This window comes from Onychostruthus taczanowskii, unplaced genomic scaffold, assembly GCF_017590055.1.
Source record: "Onychostruthus taczanowskii isolate IOZ18803 unplaced genomic scaffold, ASM1759005v1 scaffold95, whole genome shotgun sequence".
In the NCBI taxonomy this organism is placed as follows: Eukaryota; Metazoa; Chordata; class Aves; order Passeriformes; family Passeridae; genus Onychostruthus; species Onychostruthus taczanowskii.
In genome coordinates, this window is record NW_024507546.1 from 1,781,883 (window position 1) to 1,788,408 (window position 6,526).

Genomic DNA, 6,526 nt, shown 5'->3' on the forward strand with positions numbered 1-6,526 from the left:
GGCCTTGGGCCCTTGGCAGGGCACATTGCCTAGTGAATGCTCAGGATTTTTTCTCTGGCCGGCTTTCGGCTTTGTTTTCCTAAAGCCAGTGAGGTGCAGTCTCAAGGGCTTACAACAAGTGTGCCAAATCTCAGGTTTCCAAGTGAAATAAACCAAAGTTGCATGAGCAGTTATATGTCCAGCTCTGCAGTTGCAGAGTTGAGGCTGTCCTGTTTCAGTTTAAATATGGGTGTGGGAGAGAGCAGAGACACCAGTGTGGAGCCCTTAGCCTAAAGAATTACCAAGTTGTCCAATATTTCTACTCTAAATGGCTTTTAACTTTTTCTTTTTTTTTTTTTTTTTTGTCTTTAAAATACTTCCTGGTGGGGGCTACATATGGGCTTACCAGCAGATTGATGTGCTGTTCCTGTACCTGGTGCACACTTACTGTACAATCTCATATGTGTTCTTGGAAGCTTCTGGTCTCTGTCCTCTGGGTAATACAAATGTCTCTGAGTAGTCCTTGCTTGTTCCCCTCTTTCTCCTGTGAGGAGGTTGGTATTTATTATGAGAAATACCAGAATTGGTGGGTGTCAGGCTCTGCTGATGCATGAATGTATTGTCACCTTTGTGTTACCTACTGTCACTTGTCTAAGGGAACCATGCAACTTTCCTCTGTAACATGTTGCACTGTTCTGTGTTCATAGGCCTTCTTTAAAAAAAAAAATTCAAAAAAGTCAAATGGTAATCATGATTTTGTGTGTCTTGCAGAGACTGAAATTACTCCAGAAAGGAGTTGGTCTGATTTTATTTTGTGGCTATACGTGATAGCCTGGAGGGGAAAATCTCTCATGGGAATTTGAGAGCAGCCATGTCACCACTGAGCTCTTGCAGAACTGAGAAGTAGCATTTTTGTCAGCTGGATAGTTCTGGGGATGCGAATGAACCTGGCGCCTGGAAGAGCTGGAGTGAGTTGCTGTCAACCATCAGGAAAGTTTACTGCTGACATTTTATGTCTTGTTCACAGAATCATTTAGGTTGGAAAGGACTTCCAAGATCATAGAGACCAACCTTTGACCAATCACCCACTTGTTAACCACACCAGAGCACTGAGTGTTGTGTCCAGTTTTTCCTGCATGGGAACACCACTCCTCCCTGGGTAGGCCCTTCTAGTGACTAATCACCCTTTCAGTGAAATTCCTCCTGATGTCCAACCTGAACCTCCCTTGGCACAATTTGAGGCTGTTTCCTCTTGTCCTGTCCCTGGAGCAGAAGCCCAGCCCACCAACTTCCCCCACCCCTGCCAGTTCCCTCTGTTGCCCTTTATCAGAGTTTTGTTCCAGACCATTCCCCAACTGTTTTGCCCTTCCCTGGACATGCACCAGCACCCCAATATCTTTATTGAACTGAGGGGCTCAAAGTGGATGTGGGATTTGAGGTGCCAAGTACAGAGGGAAAATCACTGCCCTCGTTCAGATTGCCAGTATCTGCTGTGGCTGAAGTCCAGCAGCTTTTGGCAGAGTCCAAGAAATTCTAGTAGGTTGTAACTAGGGGGAAGAGAACTCGGCGGTAGGCTCAGCACGCCAGATCATGAGGTTTGGGCAGTAGCTGCAGAGGCAGTTCTTGAGCTGGCATCCAGGTCAGCTGAAGATCCAGAAGTGAATACCTGCCCCTGTTCTTGTGTTCCACAGAAGCTGAGGAGGGGTTTCCTGGGATTTAGTCTTTAGCTTGCAGTGCTGCTGCCTTCCCCACACTGTTTATGCCACGCTCTGCCTCTCTTGATACCTGTTCAATCCACGTGTGGTCTTTAAGTGATTTGGCCCAATCTTTTACTCTTCTTTTGAACATCTCCTGCATGTGGGTGGGGGTTTTCTGAGGAATCAACATATGGTTAGGTCTTACTTTATGTGAGAGGGAAGAACTGATCTTTATTACTCAAGTATTACTTTCCTTTAAGCAAGAATACCTGCAAAACCTGGATTTCCTTTAAGCAAATCATGGATTACAGATGCAAAAACTTGGCCTCAGACCTGCAGGCGAGTACTGCTTCAGTAATGAATATTGATGATGTCAAGTTTCACCTTACTGTGAGCAACTGTGATGAAATTTACTGAAGAATTGGGATCTAAATTGGGAAATTTACTGAAGAAATGGTAGCCCTAAAAATCTGTGTGGCACTGACTGTCTAAGCAGGGAGCAAGTTCCTGTCTTTGAATTACGTTAGGAATAGAAGTGACTTGTGAGGTTAATACAGAGAGGCAAAAGGGGCAAAAAATAGATTGTTCTGGAAAGCAGGAATGGGGGTTCACAATATTGAAGGGGAAATAGTGCTTAGAACAGTGTCAGAGCTGTGCAGAAGTGACTGACACTGGTGAAATGCTTGTGGAGGGCGGGAGGGAGGGAGAGAAGGATCCCTCTGAGGAATACGTCTGCTCGGATTCAGAGGGTCAGCAGGGAAGCAAGTATTGATGCTGGGAAAAAAGAAGGAGCACGGAAAAATTATTCTAGAGATGGCATGTCTATTGGGAGGAAAAGATAGGATGGAGGAAAACATAAAAAAGTAAAACACTGTCTTTTCCATGTCATCCTTCCCCGTCAGTAAACAAAGGTGCAGCTGTATCAAGACCTTAAAGCCTGCCTGGAATGTGAGAAACCACTCCAGAAAGAAAAAGGGGCTTAAGCAGCTTTGTTTCCAAACAAAAGCAGATTTTTCCTTTACACACAGGTGCTGCTAATTCTTTGTTGTAAATGTGCTTAAAATAGCTGTGGTTTATGGCCAGATGTGACACTGTATATTACAGTATCTATGGGATGTGTTTTGTGGATAGCAAATGAGCAATCCTGGTCTAGATATTTTCTTGGATTTGGATGGTAGAAGAGGTAACTGGTAATGTAAATCCTGTAATGGACTAACATAAAACACTGCCTGTAAGTCTGTTAAATCATGAAATCACAGAATGGTTTGGAGTGGAAGGGACCTTAAACATCTTCCAACCCCCCTGCCATGGGCAGGGACAGCTTCTGCCATCCCAGGTTGCTCAGAGCCCCTTCCAACCTGGCCTTGGACACTTCCAGGGATCAGAATTGCTCTGAGGTGCTCTCAGCTGTGCCCCTTGGCTGCTGGGAGGAAAATAAGAACGGATAAAACCAAAACACTAAAAGATGTGGCTGTTTATTTGTTGTAACAGAGCACCATGCAGAATATGGGAGTTTGTGCTGGGAAACAGCTGGTATAAACAAGCTTAAGAAAATAAGTGTTTGACGAAGGGGAAGGACATAGTAGTGGAAGTCCTGAGGAAGGCTGTATTTGGTTATCTACAAGGTAGTTTTGCCACAAGATTTTTAGACTTATTTCGGAAAACTGGAGCTAGCCTGCCTCAGGAATGGAGGGAGTCTCAAGCTTGCTGCATGGTCAGCTCTGTGAGAAGTGTACCAAGGCAGGGAAAGACTGGTTTTCCAGGGGGACAGAGTTTATTGCTGGGAAATGTCTTCCTCCTTTACAATGGAGCTGGGAAAGTCATCTGTGGTACAGCACGTTGTCATTTTACAGCAGCCCTGGCACATAAGCACCATCATTGAGTACAGGGTAAAAATGACAGTGGGCCCATGAAGTGGAGAAAGGGTGTGGGAAGCAGCTGGCTACAGTAGAAAGAGAAGGGTGGGCCTGACACATTGGGAGGGTTGGAATAAATGCTTTCCTCATATACACTTCAAAAACTTAAATCCCTATGTTTCAGCAATTAACAGTCTTACTCATAGAGGGTGTAGAGAGTGTTTGCAGAAGGGGAGGATGCCATTATCTGCAGGGTGACTTCCAAAAGAGTTCCTAAAGGAACTGCTCCAGTTAGAAAGAAAAGCCTGGATTTATTTGACAGACTCTCTAAGTCATGACTATACTTCTCCCTCTCTACCCACCAGGAGAAATAGCAAGTGCTTGCAGACAGCTTTTTAGGAACTCCCTGTACCTCTCCACTATTTTTCTTCAGATGAATCTCCAAGCCCAAGCAAGCCTTGCAGAAGGTGGGTTTAAAGCAATTGCCCTGAAGGGGGAGGGGAAGCAATGAGACCTAAAATCCCAGTGATAAATATGAGTCAGGCACCATTTCCATGGGGGATGTGCCTGAAGTTCAGGCTGAGCCCTGCTCTGTTCTCTTGCAGGCATTTGCAAGCCTCTGCTGCCTAGCCAGCCTCCATCTGCAGGCAGTGATTAACACAGTGCAAAGGCTCCCTCCGACTGCTCCAGCATCTTTTTCATCCTGAACTGCCTGAGAGGGATCTGAGAGTCCCATGAGGGATGTCCCATGGGGACCAGTGCCTGCTGTCCCTGGGTGAGATGCTGCTCCAGCTGTGGAGTGCAAGAACAGCCCAAGCTGGGGTTTGTTTGGTTTCTATGTTTAGGGGCTGGTTTATACTTCTGGCCACTGTATAATTATGATTATAAAATAGCCACCTCTTCAGTTTCTGCCTCTTGGCAGCTCTCAGGAAACGACCTAATTTGAACTGCCAGCAGTGAGGACCTTGAACCCTATCAAAAGTCATTTTTAACTGAACCTAGAACCTCTAGACATTTGCCACATTCTGCTGGCAGTGACAAAGATAGTTAAGTGAGATTTTTCCAGTGCTGGACACAGGCTTCCACATGCGTGGCTCCCACAAAATGAATCCACAAGGCAGCCATTCATGGCATCCTGAATGCCTCCTCTCACTGATGATTTTGGGATCAATAAAAATTCAGGCTGGGGCTGAGAACTGGCCTTTTATGCCTTGTTCTAATGCTGGCCTTTAGTCCTCACCTTGCCATGCATTGGGTGGCTGCACTTCTGCTCTGCCCCACCAGCACCACCCCTCCTTTGCAACACCAGCAGGGCAGGTCCTGCTGGTTGAAATGAGCTGCCATCTCCAGCTGCTGCTCCGTGGCTCTGTGTGAGGAAAGAGCAGGGTGGAAGAGAGCTGAGGAAGCTGCACCACAGACAGGTTTTTCGGCTTTGGGCTGGCTGCACCTCCAACTTACGCCAGCATCGCCTCTGCTTGTGGAGAGCTGGGGGAGCCCTCAGCAGCCCTTTCCAGACCCACAGGCTCACCTCAGCTGCAGGTCTGTAATTAAAAAAAAAACAGCTTTAAATATCCTGGAAGTGGAGATGCAGGGCAGAGCGAGTTCTCAGCAGGGACTTTGGCATGGCCATAGCTCAGGTGATGTTCCACCATCATCAGCAGCACAGCAGAGGAGAGACGAGGCCAGCGTTCAGCAAGTCAGAATTCATGGCTTGGTCCACTTATTGCGAGTGCAAACAGATGGGGAAGGCTGCAGCGGGTGTTCATAAAAGCTCCTCTTTTGTGGAATAGCCACTCCTTTGCATCTCTCTGTGACTTTATTCTGTGTGGGAGTGAATGCAGAAAAATCAGGGGTGCCATGGGGTCTGTCATTGTTTTCAGGTAGAAGCCACATAGCTGTGCTGTGCCGTTGGGTGAGATGGCTGCTCCACAGGTGGGGAATGGCTTTATCTGCATTGTGAGTTTGAGGGGCAGCTGCTTATCCTGAATTTTAATACAAGGGGATTCTGCCCTTACAAGGTGGCTGCTTTGTAGCCTGGGGCCATTCTGATTTGTACACCCTCAATCATTAACATCACTGGACCGCCAAATAAAGAAAATTATTTTCATTGTGGTTTTACTCCTATTTTCCTTCCTTTTAAAAATTTACTGGAAGACCTATAAACATTCAGCTGTTAGGTGAGGCACAGAACGGGACTTTTTCCCCTCACACACAGTCTGTGGCTGCAGCCTTTGTCCTCAGCGCTGAGCTGAAGGTTGTGCATGGTGCGCACATCAAAAATGCTCTAGAAAAGAAATCAGGGTGGCAAATACGGTGTAAATAGATGGAAAAGGGAAGACTGAGTCAAGTCACCCCGCTCTTGATTGTGCAGATCATGTTTTGATGGCAAGTGTGTGAGGTGAATGAGTGAGGCCTTTGCTCCTGTTCATAGCAGGGTCAGCCATGAAGTCAGAGCAGGTTACTCAGGGCTGCACCTAACCCACGCTTGAAAACCACCAAGGATGGAAACTGCACAAGCTCCTGGTCCCCTCCTGGGTGGTGTCCTGATGAGAAACTTCTCCTCATGAGTTTGAACTTCTCTTGGTTTCAACCCATGCATGTTGTCTTGCCTGGCTCTTTTTGGTTGTCTCCCCACAGCTACTGGAAGGCTGCCGTGAGCCCCCTCCTAGCCAAACCCCCTGTTTTCCAGGCTGGACAAGCCCTGTAGCCTGATCATGGTAATTCAGCCCAGGCTCTCATCATTGCTTGGTGGCCCATTATTAGCCAAGGCCAGAAAAAATTTATCAGGGGAAAACAATACGCAGTTCCTTTGGTGTTTTATGGCTTGGTGAAGGATAGTGTGTCCTCTTCCGGGACTTAATTGTGGAAAAAGAAACAAAACTGAAGGTAAAAATGGGGCAGGAAAGCTGAGCAACCAGCAAACACCACTTGGCAGGTTGTTCCCGTCAAGGACTGTTAATCCCACATGCCAAGGTCCCCTACACAGAGTGAGCT